The following is a 15,070-nucleotide window of genomic DNA, read 5'->3' as shown; positions in this document are numbered from 1 at the left end:
AAACTGGAAGTGGTGCTGTGGTTCAAATGGTAGAGCACTTACCTTGAGCTGAAGAGCATTAACAGTTTATTGCCTAAAATAGCAATTTGACTATTAACATTTTCTCCTTGAAAGGCCCCCATGTGAAGAACAGACTAAATTATGCATTTAAATCGAGTCCTAGCTTTAGTTCTGCACAGATTTGTGGGTTATGTGCCAGTTACTATTCTAAACATTTTACCTGCATTAGGAACAAAACATAAAAGTCTTTTTCTTCATTTAATTTAATGGTAGAAAAGCTGTATGAACAAACTCTGAGTTCTGGCCCCAGGAAGAGCCTAAAAGAAGTATATTGATTTGTCCTAGCCATATTACAAGTTCTATGTGTCAAGCATATCCTCTAATTAGTGCTAATTTGTCATAAATAATGGAAAGTTTTTCATTTAAAACAGTGTAGGTCTACTGAAATCAAGCTTTGTTTCCTTTCCTGGTACCAGTAATATTCACCCACTTTTGTTAATGTGCCCAACAGATAACCTCTAGGGATGCCTCAGATGGGCAATACCCCAACCCTTCTTGGCTTAGAAAACACCCACTCACAATTCTGTTCTGACATATAGTGAGGGAGCTAGGCTTAAATCAGTGTGCCCAGATCAGCATGAAGTTTTGATGAAGATGGAAAGGAAATGATAAAGTCTTTACTATTAACTTTTAAAATTATATTTTTTAAAATATGTGAAATTATACTGAGATTAGTAAATGATTGCGTTTACCTTAAAGCTTTCTAGTCAATTTGTACTTTCCAGTTTCCTGAGCTAATTTAATAGTTTCTCAGTAATTTTATACCAAGTCTTAGCCAACAAAGTTTTTTATTATCCCTCAACACACATAAGAAAGTTTAGTTGTTGAGCAATTGACTTACTGTTTAACAATTGTTTTTCTTAAAGTGCTTTTACCTTGAAGTCCTTTTAAGCTGAGAAAATATTTATTTTGTAATTGTGTCTAGTTTTTAAACAGATTTTCAACAAAGGAAGTTAGGTATGTTGACTATTTTACTTGGCTTAGTATCTAGTCAAATCTGTTCAAAATATTTTTGTTGCTGTTGTTGTTGTTATTTGTTGGTCGAGGGGCTTGAACTCTGGGCCTGGGTGCTGTCCCTCAGCTGTTCAGCTCAAGGCGAGTGCTCTACCACTTGAGCCATAGCACCACTTCCAATTTTCTGGTGGCTTATTGGAGATAAGAGTCTCATGGAATTTTCCTGCCCAGGCTGGCTTTGAATGGCCTCCTAGCCTCCTTAGTGGCTAGGATTACAGGTGTGAGCCACCAGTACCTAGCAAAGCAGAGGATTTTTAACCCACATTATAAAATTAATGTTCATGAGTCCTTATGAATACAAATAATGACTGAATAAATTAAAAAGAGGGATAAATATGAAAAAGATGATAATAAATATACAAAAGAATTTAAGTCTCATTGGCTTTTGTTCCTGAATGGGCTAACTTTGAATCTTGATCCTTAGATCCGAGCCTCCTGAGCAGCTAGGATTACAGGTGTGAGCCACAGGACATGCTTTAAATATTTTTTCTAGACTCATGTCTGTGTGAGTCTCCATGCTTTCAGTATGGACTGTGCATAGTGACTTCCTCCAAACGGTCCCTGTATGGAAAGTAGAGGGAGAGAGAGGAGCTTTGCAGATGGAGAAACCTGACAAACATTACCTAAACAAGATAATCAAGTCTTAAATAACTGATTAAGTGACCCTTTACGTCTGTAATTTTCCTTCCAATAACCTATTTCTAAGTTCTATTTCATTCCCATTAGGTGTTATACATTCTGTAAGACAAGTCCATGTCAAAATTATCAAGGATGTGAAAAACAAACCAAATCTGAGAAACTGTCTCCAGCCAAAAGGAACCTAAGTAAATGTAATATAGTACCTTGGCTAGAATCCTGGACTAGAAAAATAGAGACAGTTTTTAAAACAAAACCAAAAAAAACCCAAAACACTGGGGCTGGGAAGGTGGCTCAGTGGTAGAGCGCTTGCCTTGCATGCATGAGGACCTGGGTTCGATTCCTTAGCACCACGTAAGCAAAGAGAAAAAAGCCGAAAGTGGCGCTATGGCTCAAGTGATAGAGTGCTAGCCTTGAGCTGAATTGCTGAGGGACAGCGCCCAGGCCCAGAGTTCAAGCCCCACAACCAGACCCAAACAAACAAACAAAAAAACCCCCAACAGAACAATAGCAACGAAAAGAAAATCTGAATAAAGCTGTAGATTTTAGTTTTATTGTATTAGTTCCTTAATTATAACTAACAGATGTATTGGGGGACACAGCATTGGAGTACATGGAAACTGCCTTCTCATTTTTTTTCTGCAAATCTAAAATTCTTCTAAAAATATTTAAATATAAAAGTAGTTTGTGTGATTTCCCATTTTCTAGGAAACCATGGAATTATATAGAATTTTAAATACTAATTACAAACTTAATTCATCTCCAATTTCAATATAATTTTAAAGGAACTTCTAGATTTTAGACCTTGGGACCTGTAAGAAGCACTACTAGCACTTTCAGTAAGTCAGTGTCAGCACTGAAAAATGATAGGAAGAAATCTAACTTGTTTTTCTATATTTTTCAAACATATTTAAAAAAATATATTGACACATACTTTTCATTTTTTTTGGTTACTAAAAAGAATGCTCATACCTTTGTGCCCATGGCTTTAAATTACAGGAAACTTTTTTGAAAACCTATCAGTAGTACATGGTATGAGTATGATTTGTTTTTGGATGCTTCAAATGAGTCACCTTGAAGTCACAGAGAGGCTATCACTTACCACATTTACTGTTCTGATTAATGTTTCTTAGTGCTGAGTACAAATCAGTAATAACTTACTCAAGTTCAGTGGTTGCTATTGATGTTTCAGTATGGTTATGCTGATGAATCAGGCTGATTACATATCAACTGTCATGGATTTACTCAGATCCTTGGGGATTCTTCTATAGTAATTTAATATGCAGTTACAATTTGCTTAAAACATTTTGCTTTAATACGTGAATTGAAAATGACAAATTAGGACTTCGGAATTATGCCAGTGCTGCAAGTTGATATGGTGGCCTCTGTGACCGTTACCTAGTTTCATAATATCGCCCTGACAGAAAGGTGACATCTAACCCATAAAATAGTAAAAAGGTTGCTTTTGTAAAGAAGTTTATAGACTGCTTTGACTTTTGCAAAAGAGAAAATTTCACTAAGTCTTTGTGAATCCTAATGCCTTAGTTTGCTATTTTTTTGTATCTGTGGATATAATATAAAATACTTGTAAAGTATAAGCTTTACACTTGTGTTTGAGACTAAGCAACTTGCATTGTGTCATGACCCTTCTAAGACCACAAACCTTCTGTAATACTACTCCCAGAGAAAACCCACATCCTATGTATAACCTTAGATTTATTTTGAAATCTCTATGAAAAGAGCATAGAGAGATTACTAATTGTTTCTGTTTTTTTTCCTTTAAGGGTGTGAAGTCTCTTTGTAAGTGATGTTTTTAATTTTACTTGCCAGGATTAAAATGTCAAGATATATCCAGTAATTATCTCATATTCTAAAGTACTGCCTAAAAATTAGTATCAGTTGAAAACTAGGTGATGTGTTAGATAAAAAGGGAGAAAAAAGCATGGTACTTCTTGCAGCCAATAAGTCCTTCTAATCTAAAAAAAAAAAAAAATGGCCAGTATGATACTAGTCAGTGGTTACACATTTTAAAAACAAGGCAAAAAAGACATGGGGGGGGGCAGTTACAATATCTTGCTATGTGTAGCCCAAGCTGTTCTCAAGAGCCTTCTTGCCTTACCTCCAGGATACTAGGATGACGGCCTGGATCCAACCTTTAGTAATTTTATAAATTCTATTTCTTTTTATTATTTCTTTCTATTTTAGATTTCTTTTATGTTCTTTATGTAATTGCTTCAGATAAATATATAAATCCAGCATTTTTTCAATAATTTTTATTTTTTAATTGTGAAAATACTGTACAGCAGAGGGATTACAATTACATGGGCAAGATAGTGAGTACATTTCTTATCAAGCATTGTAGCCTCCTCCTTTGTTTACCCTTCCCATCCCTTCCCTTTCTCCCTCCCCCCCGCAAGTTGTAAAGTTAGTTTTCGACATGACAACTTGTACTTCTCATTGTTGCTAAATCCAGCATTTTTAACACAGTATTTTATTTTGGTGTGAGTGAGGGGTTGTTTGCTTGTTTGTTTTAGGGCTGTTGATTAAACCCAATTTCAGTATTTTAAAAAATATACAATCATTAAGAGAATGGTTACACTATGATTTCACATCTTTTAGGAGAACGTTCAATGGGGGAAAAAAGAAATTTTGGACAATTAATATCTTAATTCTACATATATATGTATTTATATATACTAAAATATATGTAAGTATGTGTGTTAGGAATATTTACAAATCTTAAATACTGTATGTATAGTATACACACATACATATGTATGCAAATACTCATACATGTGACACTTTTAAAATATACACATCTGAGCCAGGTTTAGTGTATGCTTGTAATCCCAAGCTACTCAAGGAGCTGACCCAGGAAGATCTCTATTTTTAGAAATTGTTGTTATGAAGAAGTTTTACAAAAGGGTTACAAATCTGTAAGTCAGGCAATCAGCACAGTGCTTCTTGGACAATGTTACCTTTCTTTTACTTTCTCCTACTTTCCCCTCCTGTCCCTGCTCATCAGTTCAATAGTTTTTTTAATATATATATAGTGTATACTGAATACTGTGTCTGCATTTGTTCTGTGTCCTCCTTTTGCCCCCAAAGGACAACTACAAAAACATAACTAAAAGCACCAACAACAACAAAAGGCAGTTATGCCTTTGAATTCTTCCCCTAAGTGTATCCTACTTTAGTCTATTTGTAAATGCATAGAGCCTATATTTGTTACTTTGTATAGTTATATTTTAGAGCTAGCTTCCACATATGAGAGAAAACACACTTCATTTGTCTCTCTAAGGTTGGCCTACCTCACTTAACATGATTTGTTCTAGGCCCATTCATTTCTCTACAACTGACATAATACTCTTTCTAATGGACGAGTAAAATTCCATTACATATATGTACCACATTTTGGGGAATGCTCTCTCATTTTGAGAGCAACTTATATTATTAAGTGAGTTTTAATATATAGTCTCAAAAAAAAAAAAAAAAGCAAGCAAGCAAGCCAGGCACTAGTGGCTCGTACCTGTAATCCTAGCTACCCAGGAGTCTGAAATCTGACTCCTGAATCATGGTTTGAAGACAGCCCAGACAGGAAAATCTGTGAGATGCTTCTCTCCATTTAACTACCAAAAAGTTGGAAGTGGAGCTGTGGCTCAAGCAGTAGGTGCTAACTTTGAACAGAAAAGCTTAGAGAGCTAGGTGCTTTGTAACTCTCGCCTGTAAATCCTAGCTAGTCTGGAGGCTGAGTTCTGAGAATTATGGTTCGAAGCCAACCCAAGCAGGACAGTCTATGAGACTCTTATCTCCAATTAACCACAAAAAAAAACTGGAGGTGGAGCTGTGGTTCAAAGTGGTTGAGCACTAACCTTGTGCAAAAATGCTCAGGGAAAGCACCCAAAACCTGAGTTCAAACCCAATAGGTTAAAAAAAAAGAAAAGAAAAAAGATCAAGGACAGAACTAGGATTCTCTTAGGCCTTGAGTTCAAGCCCCAGGACTAGCACAAGAGAAAAAAGAAAAGAAATGGTAATAAGACTCAGGGTAAGGAAGTAATCAGTCTATACTGTAATAAAACTGAAAGAAGGTCTAGAGAAATAACAGGAGTTGATAATAGAATGACAGAAAGATGAAATGTTCACATCAGAAAGGCCCTTTGGACCTAATTCTTCATTGTGTTCATAAGCTGCTTTTTTGAAGGATAACTTTTGTTTAACGATTTACAGATAATAAAAATACTTTTAAAAATTCATTCCTTACAGGGAAAAGAAAAAATGCTTTATACTTTGTAAGAGCTCCCATTTGGCCTACTTGGAATTTAATTCTCTTGCATATAATGCATTCATACATATATACATACATACATGCATGCATGCCTACATACCAGAAATGGTGATGCATCTTCCTGTGAGATAATCTCATGAATTCCACCCTTCAGAAGGCAAACCAAATTTCTAGAAGATAAAGGGGAGTGGTACTAGCTCTCTATTTCTTAGAAGATTTGTGTGTATGTATGTGTGACTAACCCCATGCTTTTCCCAGAATTAAAGGTCATCTACCTATTCTGTAGAATTTTTTGTTGTTGTTAGAACAATGATAAAATGGGCTGGGAGGACTGGGAAGATGGCTCAGTGGTAGAGTGCTTGCCTTGCATGCATGAAGCCCTGGGTTTGATTCCTCAGCACCACATAAGCAAAAAGAAAAAAGCTGGAAGTGGTGCTGTGGCTAAAGTGGTAGAGCACTATCCTTGAGCTGAAGAGCTGAGGGACAGCCACATGACAGGCAAAAAAAAAAGAAAAAAAGGGCTGGGAAGGTGGCTCAGTGGTAGAGCACTTGCCTTGCATGCATGAGGCCCTGGGTTTGATTCCTCAGCACCACATAAGCAGAAGAAAAAAAAAGCCGGAAGTGGCGCTATAGCTCAAGTGGTAGAGCGCTCTCCTTGAGCTGAAGAGCTGAGGGACAGTGCCCAGGCCCAGAGTTCAGGCCCCACGACTGGACCCCCCAAAAAAAATTTAAAAAATAACAAGGAAATTACTTCTCAGCATTTTTGGACAGATCAAATGTAATAGCTTCTTACCAGTGTATTACCTGATGTGTGCTTGGTGTAAGAACACAGTATACAAAGTGAATCTAGAACAGAGCTAGTATTCTTCCATTCTGTGTACCAGCCTGGCATTGCAGTACCTTAGCTATGGAGGGAAATAGAAATATTCCTTAGGAAATATAAAAAGATACATAAAAAGGTCACTGAAGAGTTTTTGTGTATGGTTGAAGTGATGTACTGAACATGGAAAGAATGTGTTAGTTTTGTTTTGTTTTTATGTTGCTAGGAATTTAGCAGAGCATGGTAAGCAAGCACACTGCCGCTGAGCTACATCTCCAGCCATGGAATCAATTCTTTGAATTTCATATGATTAAAAAATTAAACCTAGGCTAGGCCGTCAGTGGCTTACACCTGTAATCCTTGCATCTAAAGAGGCTGAGATCTGAGGATTGTTTCAGAACCAGCCTGGGCAGGAAAGTCTATGAGACTCTTATCTCCAATAAACCACTCAAAAAACTGGAAGTGGCACTGTGAGTCAAGTGGTAGAGTCATAGGTCATAGGTAGCATCTTTCTTTTTTTTCTTTGTCAGTCATGAGACTTGAACTTGGCCTGGGCACTGTCCCTGAGTGCTTTTGTTCAAGGCTAGTGCTCTACCATTTTGAACCACAGTACCACTTCCATTTTTTTGGTGGTTAATTCAAGATGAAAGTTTCTGGGGGCTTTTCAGCACTGGCTGGCTTCAAACTGTGATCCTCAGATCTCAGCCTCCTGAGTAGCTAAGATTATAGGCATGAGTCACCAGTGCCTGGCTCAGAGGTGTCTCTTATAAGAAACAAAACCTTGTGATTTCTAGTATTTATCTTTTACCAAAAATAGTGTTATAAACACTAAAAATACATATTTGACAGGATTAAATGTTGCTGTCTAGTGCTATCCTGTAAGGTTTATGTGTCTGACTTACTAGGTAATTTTCTACCAGATGTGATAAACATGCTCTGAGGAGGAGACTCTCTAGTTTGAGACCAGCCGGTCTCAAAAAGTTTCTATGCTCCCCCCCTTTCCTTTTCAACCATGCCTCTCTACCATGCATGGCGGGGGCAGCAGTTCAGTAAATAAAAAGTTTCTTTGTTCATGACTGTACTTTCTCCCTTGATCCATCTAACCTTTTGTTTGTTTTGTATTCTTGAGTCAGAATCTGGCTGTTTAGACTACACTGGCACCAGACTTAGGATCCTCATGCCTCACCCTCCTGAGTGCTAGGATTACAGGCTTATAACACCCAGCCTTCGCCTCCACCAACCTTTTGTATAAATGTAATGTAAATGAATTAACTTTAAATTACATTTGTTTTACTTTGTTGCTTCTTTGATTTGAAAAAGGATTGAAACAGCGCTTTGTTTTGTTGGGAATTTTTTCTTTTAGCTTGGATAATACACAACCTATGGATTTGAACTCTTCAAAAAAGTTAAGGGCTGGGTGCCAGTGGCTCACACCTGTAATCCTAGCCACTCAGGAGACTGAGATCTGAGGATCACGGTTCAAAGCCAGCCCAGGCAGGAAAGACCATGAGACTTTTATCTCCAATTAACCACCAGAAAACCAGAAGTGGCGCTGTAGTTCAAGGGGTAGAGCACTAGTCTTGAGCTAAAGAGCTGAGGAACAGCACCCGGGCCCAGAGTTCAAGCCCCATGACCAACCAAAAAAAAAAAAAAGTTTAATGGTGGTATATACCAGGCTCACACCTGTAATCCCAACTACTCAGGAGGTGGAGATCAGGACAGCAGTTAAAGGCCTGCCTGCCGAAAAGTTAGTAAGACCTTCATCTCAAGTCCTGCCTTATGGCACACGATGTGAGGGAGATATAGGTATAGTAATTGCTGTTCTAGGCTCGCCCACTTAAAAAGCTCAAGACCCTATCTGAAAAAGTAACTAAAAAGCAAAAGAAGTTAGAGGCATGGCTTAAGTGGTAGAGTGCTTGCACAAAGTCCAGAGTTCAAAGTACCACCCCCAAAATAAGTTACCAATATTATGAAAATAACAGTGCAGAGGCACTATTGTGGATGAAAAGGGACTAAAGAGGGCTGGGAAGGTGGCTCAGTGGTAGAGCACTTGCTTTGCATGCCAGAGGTCCTGGGTTCGATTCCTGAGCACCACATAAGCAAAAAGAAAAAAGCCAGAAGTGGCACTGTGGCTCAAGCACTAGCCTTGAGCTGGAGCTGAGGGACAGGGCCCAGGCCCAGAGTTCAGGCCCCACGACCGGACCCAAAAAAAAAAAGGGGGGGGGGACTAAAGAGGTAGAGTAGTAGCGTAGTAGCCAGATGTAAACATAAACCTTGGTTAGTTCTATACAATAATGAAAGATTTTTGAGTTCTTTTGGAGAAATTTAAATAGGAACTATACTCAGTGATACTGGTGTCATTACTGTTCTTTTAGATATAATGGCATTTGGTTAGTTATGTAGTCCTTTTTTCTTACGTGATTCATGCCATGTAAGAATGTCAGCAGTTTGTGTTCAGATGTTCAAACTTTTTGATCAAAAAGTTGATATGTATGCAAATACATACCTTTAGAGAGAAAGAATGCTAATGTGGCAAAATATTTTTTTTTGTTTTTTTTGGGGGGTCCGGTCGTGAACTCTGGGCCTGGGTACTATCCCTCAGCTCTTCAGCTCAAGGCTAGTGCTCTACCACCTGAGTGTGGCAAAATATTAACTGGTAAATATAGCTGAAGAAACATATAGGAGTCAGCTCTTCTATATATTTAAATATTGGAAAATTAAGCTGAGTGCTAGTGGCTCACACTTATAATCCTAGTTACCCAGGAAGCTGAGATCTGAGGATATCTGAAGATTGTGATTTGAAGCCAGCTTGGGTTAAGAAAGTCTATGAGACTCTTATCTCCAATTAACTACCAAAAAGCCAGAAATGGTGCTATGACTCAAAGTGGTAGAGTGCTATCCTTGATCCCAAAAGCTCAGAGATAGTTCCCTGAGTTTTAAAAAAAAAAATTAAAAACTAAAAAGGTAGGGAAATTTAATTAGATATAAATAAAATATTAGATTCTGTTGTATCTATCTTCTGGTCAAGGGCCTTCTGCTGCCTCTGCTGTTGCATCTAAATATAATTCTCACAGCGAAAGCTTGATTATGTAGCATATTAAAAAAAAAAACCAAAAACCTGTTGCTTGAAACACAATTTTTAAAATCAGCTATCTTCCTGTCTAAGGAAGTGTCCTTCCTGTAGCAAGAAAGGGTAAGTTATAACCAGCCCTGAAAAGATAAACAAGAATGGCCTTTTACTCTGTGGCATGGCTCAAGTGGTAGAGTGTTATCCTTGAGCACAAAGAGGTCCAGGGACAATAGCCAGGCCCTGAGTTCAAGCCCCAGGACTGGCAAAAAAAGAAAGAAAAAGAATACCCTTTTAGGCATGTCCTTAAAAAATAAGCCTGACAAATCTGGGCATTTCAACAAGTCTGAGGTTCCTTGTACATCTTTTACCTCGGTAAAAGTATTTTTTAGTAATATATACACTATAAGTCATTTCTGGCAAGCACTTGTTTAAAGCAATTTTATGTCATATTTGTTTGGGTTTTGCTGTACTAATAAGTACAACCATGCTGTTTAGAACTTACAGAGAGAACTTTGTGTGTGTGTGTTCTTGTGTGTTCGTGTGTGTTCCTCTCTTTTCACTTTTTTGGTGCTTGTACTAGGGCTTGAACTCAAGGCCTCCACTCTTCTTGCTCACTCTTTTTCACTCACAGCTAGTGCTCTACCACTTCTCACTTCTTAATTGGAGATAAGAGTCTCATGGACATTCCTGCCCTAGCTGGCTTTGAACTGTATGTACTCTTTAGATATCAGCCTCCTGAGTAGCTAGGATTATAGGCATGAACCATCCTTGTCATACTTGGACTTCTTCTTTTTTTTTTTTTGGTTGTTCAAGGGGCTTGAACTTTGGGCCTGGGCACTGTCCCTCAGCTCTTTAGCTCAAGGTGAGAGCTCTACCACTTGAGCTGCCATACCACATCTGGTTTTCTGGTGGTTTATTGGAGATAAGAGTCTCACAGCCTTTCCTGCCCAGGCTGGCTTTGAACCTTGATCCTCGATCTCAGCCTCCTGAGATTACAGGTGTGAGCCACTGGCACCCAGCTCATACTTGAACTTTTTAAATGGCATGCTAGAGTCCAGTAGATATAGGTGAAGATACCTCTTGAGAAAATGTCTACTTTGCCAGGCACCAGTGGCCTATAATCCTAGCTTTTCAGGAGGCTGAGATCTGAAGATCACGGTTCAAAGTCAGCCTAGGCAGGAAAGTCCATAACTTCAGTTAACCACCAGAAAACCAGAGGTGGCACTGTGGCTCAAAGTGGTAGAACACTAGCCTTGAACTGAAGAACTCAGAGACTTCACCCAGGCCCAGAGTTCATGCCCCAGGACCCCTCTCCCCCCAAAAAAAAGTTTACTTTCTTTGCTGACCTCATACGTACTATACAAATACATACCCATACCCATTTTCTGTTTTACTGTGGACCACAGGTTGAGTTTTCCATCAAATGGAACAGAGTGGAACAGAATATGTGGTGTGACACATCCTGGGCACATTTTGTCTCTTTCTCAACTTCTTCTGATTATGGCTCCTTAAGATTGGGGTCATAAAATACGTTCATGTGCATGTCTTAAGAAAGAAACAGCCGGGGGCTGAGAAATTGGCTCAGTGGTAGAGTGCTTGCCTCTCATGCATGAAGCCCTGGGTTCAATTCCTCAGCACCACATAAGCAAAACAAAACAAAGCTGGAAGTGGCACTGTGGCTCTAGCCTTGAGTTGAAGAGCAGAGGGACAGCGCCCAGGCCCAGAGTTCAGGCCCCCAGACCGTCAAAAATAAATAAATAAACTTCTTTAAAAAAAAAAGAAAAGAAACAGCCTGGCGCCAGTGGCTCATGCCTATAATCCCAGCTACTCAGGAGGCTGAGTTCTGAGGATCTCGGTTCAAAGCCAGCCTTGTCAGGAAAGTCCATGAGACTCTTACCTCCAATAAAGTACTAGAAAACCGGAAGTGGCATTGTGGCTCAAGTGGTAGAGTGCTCTCCTTGAGCTGAAGAGCTGAGGGACAGTGCTCAAACCCAAAGTTCAAACCCCACGACCAAAAAAAAGAAAAAGAAAAACAAAGAAGCAGCCTGGGTACTTGAACACCTTAACCATTGCTCTTAGCGAGGTATCCCTCTCTATATATTAGCATGTTGTTCTAGAAAACATAACTTTTGTTTCACTTCACTTTATGAATCTATTACCTAAATAAATTTGTTACAGAATTAGACTATTTTGCATTTGTTGTCATAGGTCTTAACAGATATTGATGACTTTTGGTGTTTAAAGAAGGATTTTCCTAAAGAGCCAAAGCTTTTTCTTCGTTCTGTAGAACAATTCTCAGTTCTTAATCATAGAGGTCACATGGAATTTTCTCAGATCCTAAACATTTTATTTAGTTCCTCATCACAGATTACCAAACTTGAAAAGAATAATTTCTTCTTGAGAGCTGGGTTAACTGAGAAAAGGATGAGAGTTCAAAATTAAAACAACTTCTATAGACAGGGAACTGACCAGCTGAAACTAACATGGAAATAATATGAAGTGAAACTGATAGCAGAATTGAAAGAAATTAAATTAAGGGCTCTTGACAGTTTTCCTCTATTTTTGTTTTCAAATATATTCACTCAGGCAATGTGGAGACTCTTGGTGAATAAGTTTATGAATCTTGGTCATTGCCACATTTACCACAGTGGTGGTAATTTGAAATAATTATGTTATATGTCAAATATACGAAAGGCTTTAGTTAAATTAAACTGGGATAATATTTGAGGTACTTAGGAAACATGATTATCAGGAATTTAATAGTTGGGATATCTTATGTATGTTAATGATACATAGAATTTTGAATTATTGTTTTAAAATTATCATTCCACAAAGGTAGCTGAAACTAGTGCATTTCCAACATAGTTTTCTATACACTGGCTATATTAGGTTACTCCTGGTGTTGTTTCAAAGTGTAGTGATTTTTAAGTCCTATTCAAATATAATTAGAATTAACTCACTAGGTCAGGAATGAGTTTTTTAATCTATATATTTTTTTTCCCAGTGTTACCACTCTACAACCATGTTCAAGAATCAGTGTTTTCAAGTATTTACTAGGTTACAAAGTTTATATTACACATTCATGTACTTAGCCATATTTTTATAATATTTGGGTTGTATACTTTTTATTAGATAACAGAAAATCCAGTTTGAACTGGCTTAAATAGGATTAGTGCCTCATAACTGAAAAGCCAAGAAGTAGAATGTGCTTCAAGAATGTTCGATTCAAGCTTAGGTTGTCATTAACCATGATTGGATAGGCTCTGCCTGGGTCATTCCTATGTCAGAGGCCATTCTCATGTTACATGGCTAACAGATGAGCTTTTCTGCTCAGATACAAGTTGAGTGTCCCTTATACAAGGTAACAAGGTCAGTGGTAGAATTTTTCATGTGTGGCATCGTGTTAGAACGCTCAAAGTTTTAGACTTCGGATCTTTTTGGATTAGACAAGTTTGGTTTGTAACTAAATGATACTGATTAGGACTTCATTTTATATTATATATGTACATGCATACACATATACATATAAATACATATACACATACATATATACATATACATACATTGCACATGCCAATTAATGAGTTCTTCCCCTTATCCCCAGAATATAATTTTAGAGTATGCTGAGTTATAGTTGCTCTGTAGCATTTTACAGAATATTTTGTGGTTGTTACCTGTGTCCTATATCTCCTATTAGGTTACATCAGAGGATACAGTAGGTAGGATCTGGTTAATAATCTAAACCAAACAGAAAATTATCACATCTGCTTTGCAGCAATTGCCTGGTTTAGTAGTTGCTCAGATATTGTGACTTTCAAAACTTTTGTTGGAAGTTGTAGAATGTAGCTTCTTGTTATGGACACCATGGTATAGATTGGACAGTTCTAAATATGAATGACAGTGCTCTAAATATGAAACTGAAACTAGCATGATTTCACAAATAAAAAATTCTATACCTGGCCTGATGTGGCAAGTTAAATTTAAACAGGGGTATGATCAAAATATCCTACATTAGAGGCATAACTTTTTTTTTTTTGCTGCAAAAAGCTTTATTTTCATTTGGTCCAAGGCTTGGGAAGGGCTCCAGGATGGTTAGTTAGGAAGTTTCCCAATGGCTAGAGGCAGAAGCTCGGGCGGAAACCCTGATATCTGGTGAGGCAGAGATGGCCCCTCACAGGCTGCTGGACTCTGGAGTTTTCTAGTCGTGTTTGAGGGTGAGGCGTTCGAAAAGATCCTCGCCCAGCTGGGCCTGAGGGGCCGCCAGCCTGCGGAGGTTGGTTAAGTGGTCGCCCATCTTCTTGATGAGCTTCACCTCTTCATCCAGGAAGTGGTTCTCCAGGAAGTTACAGAGACGGGGGTCTGTGTGAGCAGAGCCCAAGGCATGAAGATCCACAATGGCTTGGTTCAGGCTCTTCTCCAGGGCCAGGGCGGCTTCCATGGCTTCCACGGTTTTACCCCACTCATCCTGAGAAGGTTTCTGCACATCCTGGTTCTCCATCTTCAGGAGGTGCTAGGCGCCCTCATGCTTCTCCTCAGCCAACTCGCAGAAGAAATGGCCCACACCCTCTAGGGTCACATCGTCGCGATCGAAATAGTAGCCCAGAGAGAGGTAGGTGTAGGAGCCTGCAGATGCTAGTTGACCAGGCGGTTGACGGCAGCCTCCACCTCGGTGGAGTAATTCTGACGAATCTGAGAGGTCATGGCTGGTCGTCAATACAGAGCTAACCACAGAAAAAAAACAGCGTTGGTTGGTCCTGGAAGCAGGCGACGGGCGAGAAGATAAGGGTCAGAGGTGGTGAGTGGAGAGGCAGTTGGTGGTGGAAAGGAGGAGTCCCGGGGTCTGTTCCGTCCAAACACTGTTGAAGCAAGACACAGATCCGCGGGACTGGTGCACGCTTTTAGAGGCATAGCTTTTAACCTATGAAGATAGGAATATATAAAACATAAAGTTCGGGGCTGGGAAGGTGGCTCAGTGGTAGAGCACTTGCCTTGCATGCATGAGGCCCTGGGTTCCTCAGCACCACATAAGTAAAAAGAAAAAAGCCGGAAGTGGCGCTGTGGCTCAAGTGGTAGAGCGCTAGCCTTGAGTTGAAGAGGGACAGCGCCCAGGCCCAGAGTTCAGGCCCCACGACTGGACCCAAAATAAACATAAAGTTCTTGTTGAAATTTTTTTTTTTTTTTTTTT

General features: G+C 38.9%; 1 protein-coding gene and 1 pseudogene across 1 annotated transcript in view; one reads left to right on the top strand and one right to left on the bottom strand.

Moving 5' to 3' along the window:
* Evi5 (ecotropic viral integration site 5) overlaps nt 1-15,070 on the top strand; it is a 156,796-nt gene that overhangs the window by 123,893 nt on the left and 17,833 nt on the right. The window lies entirely within an intron of this gene.
* LOC105987163 lies at nt 13,910-14,766 on the bottom strand (annotated as a pseudogene).

This window comes from Dipodomys ordii, unplaced genomic scaffold (genome assembly GCF_000151885.1).
Source record: "Dipodomys ordii isolate 6190 unplaced genomic scaffold, Dord_2.0 Scaffold39, whole genome shotgun sequence".
Taxonomy (NCBI): Eukaryota; Metazoa; Chordata; class Mammalia; order Rodentia; family Heteromyidae; genus Dipodomys; species Dipodomys ordii.
This window is presented reverse-complemented; position numbering and strand designations above follow the sequence as displayed.